The 11,919-nt window shown below is 41.8% G+C and overlaps 1 pseudogene; it reads right to left on the bottom strand.

Annotated features, from left to right (window-relative positions):
* Positions 1–238: 238 nt before the first annotated feature.
* On the bottom strand, positions 239–1,528 carry LOC133765426 (proteasome activator complex subunit 3-like; annotated as a pseudogene).
* Between the last annotated feature and the right edge of the window lie 10,391 nt (positions 1,529–11,919).

The raw sequence follows: 11,919 nt of genomic DNA, 5'->3' as shown, positions 1-11,919 counted from the left end.
CTCTGTGCGTGATGGGGGCCATGGGGCAGGAAGTGTATGTTAGGTAATGGAGCAGGGGGGCAAGTGTGTGTGTCTGCGTGTGCATGTGAAAACCCCAACTACAAAACCTCTGCAGCAGTGAGGGGCACAGCAGAAGGCCGAAGGTGTTTCCTGTCACGATCAGGTTCAAGGGGGGATGTGTGCAGATGGGACACCCTACATTATCACCAGGGAAGTTGTGACGGCGAGGAGTCCATGTCCCACAGAAGCAAGACACTAACTTTATGTCAGGAAGAGAGGAGCTGGTGCCCTTGCCACTCCAGCTCCTACAAACACCTAGCAATTTCCCTATAGTTTCCTCAGCATCTAACTAATCACAAAAGGAGGAAGCAAAGCCCAAGACACAGGAGGAGTGGGAGAGAAAACGCCAATATTCCTGTGCCAACATCCTGCACACCACACCTGGGATTCTCCAGAAATGAGGACAGACTGGGTATGCAGTAGTAGGGAAGGGAAGAGAAGAGTTCCTGAGGCCTGAAAAAAGAGGTAAACACATCACAGAACTAGATGAGAGTTTCATTTGACTCTAACTAAAAACAGAGAGGTGTGATACTATTTCCAGCCAGTTTCCCCATCACGATAGGTAACAAACCAAGGCAATGTCCGTCTTGAGCCAGACTCACAGAGTCCCCTGGCCCTGGCCCTGGCCTCAGTACAGCGTCTCTGCATTGCTGCTCCGGGGCCATTTGATCTCAATATTTTTGAGGATCATGTCATGCAGAGTGACATATTGGTTCCTCAGCTCTGATATGATAAGCCGAAGGCTGATGTATTCTTTCTCATCGATCTCCGTCACGGTGCGGCGGTAGTCCTCCACATGGGGATATTTAGCTATTTTAGAAACCAATTTGGCTCTTGTAATATAATATCTAGAAATCTGGTCCAGATAAGATGCAGCTTCATTCTCAATGGTTCTTAGTTCTGCAACTGTCTCCTCCTGAATGGACACTCCAAAGTTGTTCCCATCTTCTATCCTGGGAATCAGGAGCTGTGCCCACATTTTCACCGTGTTACATTTCTCGATCAGCAGCCGGATCTCAGGTTTCACTTTCTCAATAATGTCGACCAGCTGCTGGTTGCTTTTTAGCATCCCATTGGGCATCACAAACACCTTGGTTCCTTGGAAGGCCTCTTCACACTCATCCAATCTTCGCTTCTTGTAAGTGGGACCATCCATCGTGGCTATTGGTGAGCAGAATGGGGTCAGGGACCGGGAGATTCATGTCCGAGTGGATCTGAGTTAGGTCATGGATGTTTAGGATTGGTTCCTTCAAAAAACTATCAAGTTCTAACAACTTCTTTGGGAAAAAATTTGCCACCAAGTCTTCTGCCTTACTTGTGATCCACTCCCTGAAAGAATCAACCTTGAGCTTCACTTCCTGATCCACCTTCAGCAACGAGGCCATGGCCGGGCCTGGCAGTGTCCGCTCCGCTGGAGACCAGAGGCGCTGTGGGCTCCGGGGAGGGGCCGGGGGGACCTGAGGAATTCCGGCTGCCCTCGGGACTGGCCGCCGGCTGCCGTCTCTAGCTCACTCACTGCTCGCTTGCTCCCTCCTTCTGTGCGGTCCATCCGCCTGCCGGCCTGCTGCCTGCTGCCTGCTCCTGCTATCTTTGATTTTTTTACCCATTCAGTCAATTTTAGATCAGAAAGGAAGAAAAACGTGAAATCAGAGCAGATGGAATTGGAATGAGCATCACAGAGAGAGAGTCTGAAGACTGGGGTGAGTGTGTATTCATTCACCAGAAAGGTGAAGGGCCAGCACCATGGCTCACTAGGCTAATCCTCTGCCTGCAGCACCAGCACTCCAGGTTCTAGTCCTGGTTGGGGCACCAGATTCTATCCCGGTTGCTCCTCTTCCAGGCCAGCTCTCTGCTGTGGCCCGGGAAGGCAGTGGAGGATGGCCCAGGTCCTTGGGCCCTGCACCCACATGGGAGACCAGAAGGAAGCTCCTGGCTCCTGGCTTCAGATTGGCACATCTCCGGCTGTGGAGGCCATCTGGGGAGTGAACCAACGGAAAGAAGACTTTCTCTCGGTCTTTCCTTCTCATGGTCTGTAATGCTACCTCTCAGATAAATAAATAAATAAATAAATAAATAAATCTTAAAAAAAAAAAAAGAAAGTGGAAAGAATTAGGAGGCAAACGCACAACATGAACTAATGCAACGGTGAGTGCTCATAAACCACAAGCTTCGCCTTGGCTGCATTCTCAGGAAAATGAGGGCAGTGGGGCAGATAAGCACATAATGTGCAGCCGAATTAAAAAGTACTACCAACGCCAAAGCTGTGCGATTGACCTTTGTGATCTCATTAAGATCGCCAATTATTTTGTAATTACATTCAGTTTTCTGCAGATATTATTCACGGTTTATAACAGTGCTTAGATAAGAGAAGCTAAATTGTCCAAAATTCATCAGCATTGTGAGGAAAACAGCTAAAATTTCATGGTTCTCTCATTTAAGGAAGAATTGACACATTTGAATGCTTTAAAAATTACATGGCAAGTCACCATCAACAAAGTAAAAAAGAAATAACACATTGTGAAGAAAACATTTGTATTTTGTAGCTTATACTAAAGATAAAGGGCTATTATTTCTAATATGTAAAGAATATAAAAACAGGAAAGAGACCAAGAGTCAAAAAAATGGGCAAAAGATGTCACAGGCAGCTCACAAGAAGAAATTAAAATTGAGTTAAATGATCTTTAAAGTGGTTTAAAGCCTCGAACTCACCTAGAATAGTAGAGATATAAATTAATATTATATTGGCGTGCTAGTTCTTACCTATTAAATTGGCAACATTCCAGATGTTTGGTAGCATGTTCTACAGGAAAGGCTGCTATGAAAGAGACAGTCTCATACAGTACTGGTGGAAATACAAGATTGTTATATCCCCATGTGAAAAGAAATTTTGAAACATTTTTCCTGATTATAAATTCATTTACTCTTTGATACATTTCTATTTCTAGGACCATAACTCTAAACACACTAGTATAAATAGAAATTATACAAGAATATTTATTGTGTAATTTTTGTAATTAATAAGTATAGAATTGTGTAACAAAGAATTATTTATTCATATAATTACGTGTAAACATAAATACATTACTTATACCTATAATAGTACTAAAGAAAAAACACACAATTCAAATGACATGGTACATCTCACAATGAAATACTTAGTAGAAGTAAAAATAAACAAAAAGTAATGAGGAAATTTCCCCATATGCCAATGTGGTATATGAATTTAACATATACATCTAATACATGTATTATACAAACATGTATAATTTGCCAACTTCTGTGTAGGAAAGCAGAAGAACATAAGTATATGCATGTGTGTGTGTGCTTATATTTACAAAAGGAAATGTGAAAGGATTAGCTAAAAGTAACTGAAATGGTCTGTAACATGGCAGATAAGAAGGGACTGAAGTCAGACTTCCTTTAATGTATTCTGTTACACAATTTCAACATCAGGATTATGGAAGTAATGCACATATTCATCAAACAAAACTTATAAAAAGCAATACTTAAAACATGGAAAACATGCTAAAAATAATGAGACTAGTCACATTTTAAGTGGGAGTCTGAACTACTCAAAGAAAAGGAATATTTGGAGTGACTCAGAGCTTATATTTGTTGTGTACCAAAAGTGTATCCTATGGATACATATGCTCTAAGGTCATACATTTTAAAGACTTACAGAGATGCAAAGAACTCTGCAGTTTTATTCAACTTTAGCATTTCAACAACTTAGCAGTAATGTTGGTAAAATTATTTTAAGATGATGTATGTACATTGCAGAGTAAAGCACAAAGTCTTTGTTAATATCATTAGTAATCAAGATATCAGGTTAATAGAGAAATATACAAGTGTAAGTTCAAAAAATATAACCAAAACTTTATTAATATTAAATGTGAATTGTAAACATTAATGTATAATTTTTCTCTATACTTATTTCTAATCTGACCATAAAAACCTCCTAGAAGCAGTGATAACCTTGTAACTATGAGCTTCCCTTGTACTGGGTTTTGTCTGTACATGCCATTTCTTCTGAAATGAAGCTGGATCTTGGAGGAATCGATGATTATAACTGAGGAACAAGAATTGAATAATGTAATACTGGGACATCTTGTACCAAAAAGCAGGAACACTTCCAAAGATTAATACAATCAGGTCAAAAGAAGGCAGAGAGCCAGCGTGAAGGGGCTCCCATTTGCCAAATATGGAACAATTTGAGCTTCATAAAAAGCAATGATGGTAATCGCTCCAAAGACACTGACTAGAAAATCGCTAAGTTCAAAATTATGCTTACAAAAAGAGCTAGCTTCCTCTTCCTCTAAACTGCACCCCCCAATAAAAAACTGGTCATTGTCACCATGTGAAGTAACCAAGGTATGAATTACAATGAAAATTGATAACTAAAGGGAAAAACAGTAGCAAATATTTGCCTAACATTCAGCAAAATACTCAAAGCGCTTCTTGACAAGACAATTGAAACTAGTTAGAGTGGAAGAAATGGTCAAATTAAACAGATCAATATTCTCCACTCCTATGGAAATAATTTATTTGGACAGCAGTTATCAGTAAATTAACATTATTTCTAAATTAATTTATAGCAATTTCAATATACACATAGATGAAAAGCATCATCCCTCTTTGTTCCTTAAACTTTTCTTCTCCTCATCCTCCCCCCTACCTGAGACCCTGACCTACTCATTTCAACAACCACTACCCTTCTAGAATCAGTTTCATGTATACCACATTCTGACCAAGACCTTTTAATTCTCCAGCAAGCTCCTACTAGTGTTCTGATTCCAACAATCTTTCATCCCATATTGATCTACAAGTGTTTAATCCTGTTACTATGTCCTGAGTCCTTATTATTTCCTTTTTCTCCTTCACTTCTGGCTTAAAATACCAGGGCAATCAGAATAATTACAAGGCAAACACTCTGAACTACCTTGGTCCTTTTCTTAGGTTGTCATGAAAACGCAACCTTATTAAAAGTCCCAAATCCCACACCCATGAATCCATAGAGCCGAATCTGACTGGAGAAAAACTACACAATCAGATGTAATTCTATAGTCAATTCCCAGAATTTGTTATATTGGCATTGATTTTGAATGTAAGTTGGACTTTCTTATGCCAGAAATAGGGCTGAGTCAACCTTGACACTATCTGTAGGTGTCTACCTTCTCCCAGTTCCTTAATGTGGTTCCTTCAGATATCTGCCCTGTACAACCACTCCTGAGGCCCACCTCCCTATGGGTCAGCTAGATACAATTCACCGTTTCATGGATTTGCAGACATGTCACACTCTGAGACAACCCCCTCTCAGTCAAAGCATGATTCTATGCAATGCATGCCTACTTACTGTGAACCAGGACTGAGAACTCCTGAGGGAAATCTGCTTGGGTTACACTCCTGGCTCCAATAAAAGTCCTCCCCTCTCCCGTGCACTGGTTGAGATTCCTGGTGTTTCCAGACCTCTCACTGGCTCACTGGACACTCCTCTCTCTGTGATCTCTTAGTAATATATTCCTCCTGTCTCCTGCATTTTGATTTCACCTTTACAAAGTATCTTACCTGAAAGATGTGCCTGAATCTAACTTCCTTTCTCCTCCCAGGGCTCTCTCTCGAGGGTCTCCCTTGGCTTATGACCATTCTCCAGAGAGACGTTTCAGGACCAAATCAGAGGGAAAATCCCAACTGCTGTCAATTTAAATTTATGACCAAAAACCTCAAGCAAAGTCTCACTGCTGCCCATCCACACTGTTCTTGCCTATTTCATTGACTCTGTCATCATTAAATGAGAACTTTTATAGACTCCCTTCATCAGATCTACTCATTTGCAACCACTACCCTTCCCACTAATAAAGGGGCACCTGTTCTGAACCTCCTGCTTTGGCCTAGTTTGGCAATATCCTCTCCACAGAATGAGAGTTCTGCAGCATCAAAGGAAGTGCCCACACAAAAAGTTCATTCCACATTATGGGTCATGCTGTGGACATGAAGTAACTCTGGAATGCTTTGTCTAACAGGCCCTAAGTCTATGTACAGAACCTGTGCTGACTGTTCCCCTAGGTCCCTCTTGAATGGGACAGGCCACATCTTGTTATGTTTACACAGCCATGAAAGGTAGTCAAGGGATTCCTAGGGATGGCTGTGAGTGTGTGTGTGTGTGTGTGTGTTGGGATGTGTTTGTGTGTCTCCTTGAAGAGCAAGAAGAAGTCAATAGTGAGAAGAGATGGTCAAGAAGGCAGAGATTTTCCATTTATGCTTTGCCCTGAGATATTGTTTCATTGAGGATATTTACCCTTGCACACTTTTCTCTTGCACACATCATATTTTCCCTTTCTGATAGATCAATTCTCAAATATACAATGGTTCTGCTAACACTATCATAAAGAATGAAACTTTTCTCTTGATCCCATTTCCCCATTGGCTACTACCCCATTTCTTGGCCCTCCTTTGCAGAAAATTCCTGCAAAGAATTGCCTTTACTAGTTGATCCCCATCCCTACACTCCCATTTGCTCTTTTTTTTAAATGATTTTTTAAAATTTATTTGAAGGCAGAGTTGCAGAGAGAGAGAGAGAGAGAGGTCTTCCATACACTGGTTCATTCCTGAAATGCTGTAATGGCAAGAGCTGCGCTGATCTGAAGCCAGGAGCCAGAAGTTCCTCTGGGTCTCCCACATGGATGCAGGGTCCCAAGAACTTGGGCCATATTCCACTGCTTTCCCAGGCCATAGCAGAGAGCTGGATTGGAAGAGGAGCAGCCAGGACTACAACTAGCGCCAATATGGGATGCTGGTGCTTCAAGCCAGGGCTTTAACCCGCTGTGCCACAGCACCGCCCCTGCCCCTCATTTGCTCTTAAATTCCATCAGTTGGATCATCACTACTATTTCACCAAAATGGATCTTAGCAAGATCACACCAAACGTCTACATTGCTAGAGCCCTGTGGCCCCTTCTCATCTCCTGAGTTACTTGATTCAGCTGACCAATCCGCCTCTGTGACACTCTGTTCATTTGGTCGGAGGACACCTCCCAATTCTGGTTTCACCACTGACTCACTGGCTCAGTCCACTCTGCTGGCTTCTCCTTTTCGTTCTGACAACTTAAGGGTGCAGTGCACCAGAGCTGAGCACAAAAGGTCTTTCATCTTTGCATTTACACTCACTGTGTTGGTGTTCTCATTCATCCTCATAGCTTTAAAGTCTCTGTAGGACAGACTCTCCCCAAAATACACATCACCAGAATATGCATCACCTACCAGACCTCCCTCCCAAATACCAGACTCATATGCTCACTTCAACATCTACCTTCAGACATCTAAAAAACATTTTAAACTCACACGTAAAGCTGAACTCTAGACTTCAAACCTTTTCCATTTACTGTAATCACCACTCCAGTTGGTTGATTAGTGAATTTAATCACTTTGTACCTCCCTTTGTCCTTTGCATCTCTGTTGGCTTTACATGTTGGTGTGGAGTCAACTCTCCAAAGGCTTGAACTCTGTAACTCTCATGATCACCCTCATAGGTGACTGCTTAGTCACTAAGGGTGAGTTTAAAATGGCAGATAATTTATATAGAGAATGTACAGCTCCTTCAAGTGATTCATTCCATGTTGTGAGCAATTTTTAGAATCTGAACAATTGTAATACTTGACTGCCACTCATCAGAACTCACAGAGGTTACTTATTTGGGTGTCTGTGAGAGTTCCCAACAGTCAAAGATAGCAAGTAGGCCAGGTAATTTCTCATGCTACACCCACCCTTAAATTCCACAAATAATTTTCCAAGGCCACGCTCCATTATTTCAGATTTCACTAAAAGTTTCTTCCTTGCGTGTAATATCTTCAAGCCCATCAAATCTAATTTTCCTTGCACTATAGACAGCTAGGCTTTTAAAAAAATGGTTGACTATAACTATAGTTGCTGGTCACCTGCATAAAATAAACAAGAATGATTAAGAGGTTTCTCTAGAGTTGCCATTACTCTAACATTAAACTACAAATTTCAGGAAGGTGCTAGAGCATAAAGGCAGAGACTAAGAACAGGGAATTACCCTGCCTTTTGAACAGATTGGATCAAGTAGGAAAATTCTGTTAGATGAGGGGCAAAATTGTACCTTTCAAACATCCTTAGGAAATTCTGAAAATGACTGCACTTACTTCTCGCAGTGCAGAACCATGTTCTTCAGCATGTTTTTATTTCAGTCGGAAGGGATGAAATGTAGGATGCTTAAAGTCTCTGATGAAAAATACTGCAAATGTATGCGATGGATGCTCCATCTCCTGGCCAAAAAATGGTAAACAAATAAAGAAGACTGCATTTTAGAAAATGACCTATTGACTCATTAATGACAAAGATTCTAAGAATGTTTATGAGAAAATAAGCACATCACGGGTTACATCTTCTCACAGTCAAAGCAGAAAGTAGAACGCTGCTTCACAGTGAGCAGCATGTGTGACCTGGGCTTTCTTGCTCTTGGGTAGATGCTGCTTTGGTAGAGCTTCTCTATCGGCCGACTGACTCGCACTATTTTTATAACACTTAATAACGGTAAAGTAGAGAAAACAAATGACTCTTTCCTATTTCCAAAATGTCACACAGACTTAGAAAAACCCCAAGTTACTGGATGAAAATATGTTGCTCTGAAGTTAACCTAGACTAGTCACACCATATTTGTACACATTCCCAGGCTAAGACACAAAAAATTAAGTCAGGCCCTAAAGATCTCTAGGCCCCATTAAGGGACACTGTGGCAATTCAGAGACAATATGACCATATTAATGATAACCAACAATATTTTGATGTTTGGTTCTCCTTACAAATCTATTGACATTGCAATTTTAGGACATAGCGTTCTTTCTTCTTCCTACATTTCAACATCATCACAGGGATAAAGCAAATTGGGATCTTAGTTGCTTTAGGTAATTTTTACTTAAAGGTCACAGTGGTAATTCACCATGCATATGGACAGAGCCCACACAATGATTTTGTAATGTATGCCAGAAGTCACACTGTCACTTGCTCTGTACAACGTTGTAGTCCCTAGCTCTTTGACCTCAGCTGGCTTCTGAGATACAGGCTCAGTGTCGCCAGGTTACCTTTATTCTCCCATACTTCATGGCAAATTTTTTTTTATATTGTAATATTTTAAAAGAATCTTTCTAGGGGCCAGCTTTGTGGCATAGCAAGTTAAGTCATTGCCTACCATCCTGGCATTTCATATGGTCGCCGGTTTGAATCCCAGCTGCTCCACTTCCAACCCAGCTCCCTGCTAATGTCCTGGGGAAGCAGCAGAAGATGGGCCAAGTACTTGATCCCTTGCACCCACATGGGAGAACCAGATGAAGCTCCTGCCTCCTGACTTCGGCCTGGCACAGCCTTGGCCATGGCAACCATTTGGGTAGTGAAGCAGCAGATCGAAGATCTCTCTTCTTCTCTTTTTCCCTCTCCCTCTCTCTGTAACTCTGTCTTTTAAATAAATAAAAACTCTTAAAATGAACAATCTTTTACAGTCTCTAACCGTCAGTCTCCCTTTTCTGGGACAGGGGAATGCTAATTATCCTCAGAAAGAGATAAGGCAATTTTTATATGTATTGCTACTTTCAGTAGAATTTAGAACCCGAATTCTCATATTTGATTCAGAGAAACACACTCAAATATGAAACAATATACCTGTAAACTCAAGTGTCACTTAAGAAGTTTTTGTTGGGAAGGTCCTGCTGTACAGTTAAAAGTAATGACATTTTATTCATTTCTGAGGGCTCAGCACAGGATCCTGTTACCTGATTCTTTGCCTACTCCCCTTGCAATTTCCTGGGCACCTGATTCCTTTCTACGCCACAAGAACTGAGGTTACCTTGGAGGATATCATTGCTGAATTCTACTGCTATCAAATTCACCAAGTGTTTCAGCCATGAAAACTCCTCTTCAGTTCCCTTTAGCCACCTGCACTCATGACTGTATCCTCAGATTTGTCAGCTGGACGCTCTGTATGTTTGCATTCTGAATTCTAATGATTACGATGATGGTATTCTTATCTTTTTGAGATAAATGAAAATATTGATGATGAAATGCTTTTATGTCGAGTACTTACTCTGAAATATTTGGCTGCAGTAACCATAAACCCTTTGGAGGAAATGACTGGGTGACATACAGAGAATATAAGATTAGCAATGAATCGATAATTGTTCAACTCCCTGATGAGTACAGGCACTTGTTATATTATTCTTCCTGTTTTGCAAATGCTTAGAGTTTCTCAGGCATATTTTTAAAAATTTAGAAATTTAAAAAACAAAAACAAAAACCAGTATCTTCCTATCATTTGTCTCATCAAACCTCCCAGGCCCTTGGTATGTCTGTTTTCCTAAAATCTATTAACACACCTGAAATTTATACTTTCTCCCTCTACTTCATTCTCACTGTATTTTTCTATCCTGTCCCTGGCTTCTGAGCTGCTGGAACAAAAGTCATGCAACATGCAAATGAGCAGTCTTCTTTGATTGCCTGAGTGTGAAGGAGCGGGCAGAGAACAAGGTTGATGAGGTTCCTGCCCACGCAGAGCTATGTTCTAGTGGGAGAAAGGCAGGGAACAAGGAATAATGGCTAAAGCCAGAGGAAAACATGTATCACAGAGTGACTGAATTCTAAAGGAAAAACAAGCTGGCATGGCAGGGAAGAAGGTTAGTGTAGGTCGATGAGGGGAAGTCTCTGAGGAAATGCAGTTTGAGCTGAGATCTGAATTCCACGAATCAGCCAGAAGGTCAACAGAAAGCCCTTGAAGGGACAGGAAACAGTGTGAAAGTCGGAAGGTAGGAACAAGCCGGTGTGCTGATGCTCAGGAACCAAGTGCCCAGACACTGTGACCCACACTCCCACTGCTAACTCGTGACTGTCCAGCTAAGCACGACCCTCCACACTCACTGACAACTTCCTTGCTCCAGCTCTCTCAGAAAATATTTTTTTTGGCAGATATAGTTAGACAGTGAGAGAGAGAGAGAGACAGAGAGAAAGGTCTTCCTTCCATTGGTTCACCCCCCAAATGGCCGCCACAGCCAGAGCTATGCCGATCCCAAGTCAGGAGCCAGGTGCTTCCTCCTGGTCTCCCGTGCAGGTGTAGAGGCCCAAGCACTTGGGCCATTCTCCACTGCCCTTCCAGGCCACAGCAGAGAGCTGCACTGGAAGAGGAGCAACCGGGACTAGAACCCAGCACCCATATGGGATGCCAGCGCTGCAGGCAGAGGATTAACCACGTGAACCACGGCAACTGCCCCTCAGAAAATATGTTAAATCTCCATCTTTTTCTTAAATTCCCATCTCCCTAATGCCCCACACTCTTGTAAACATTTTTTTCAAAAAATTTGAGAGGCAGAGAGATGCACAAAGAGACAGACAGACAGGAAGAGCACTCCCATACGCTGGTTCACTTCCCAAGTGCTCCTGAGCCAGTAACACTGAGAAACAGGGGAACTCTTGGCAATGACAGGAAGCTCAAGCGAGAGACCTTGCCCCAACCATGTTCTTATTTATCTCCTGCACGCTCAGTGCCATTGTCTAGAACCTTGGACCAGGGAGAAGTCCCATGAAAATATTCAGTTATAGAGGAATGTTAGTACTTAATTTTAAAATGTCTTTTGATTCTTCTCCAGCTGTTTATTAATTCTACCACCTATTCAAGACTACCTCAAGGGATGGACATCTGGTTCATGGTTTAAGAAGCATCTTTGACACCTGCATCCATATCAGAGTGCTTGAGTTCAAATCCCAGCTCTGTTCCCAATTCCAGTTTCCTGTTAATGCACACCCTTAGAGGCAAAAGGTTCCTGTCACCCATATGGGAGACAGATGGAATTCCTAGCTCCTG

The sequence above is a fragment of the Lepus europaeus genome, chromosome 8 (genome assembly GCF_033115175.1).
Source record: "Lepus europaeus isolate LE1 chromosome 8, mLepTim1.pri, whole genome shotgun sequence".
In the NCBI taxonomy this organism is placed as follows: Eukaryota; Metazoa; Chordata; class Mammalia; order Lagomorpha; family Leporidae; genus Lepus; species Lepus europaeus.
This window is presented reverse-complemented; position numbering and strand designations above follow the sequence as displayed.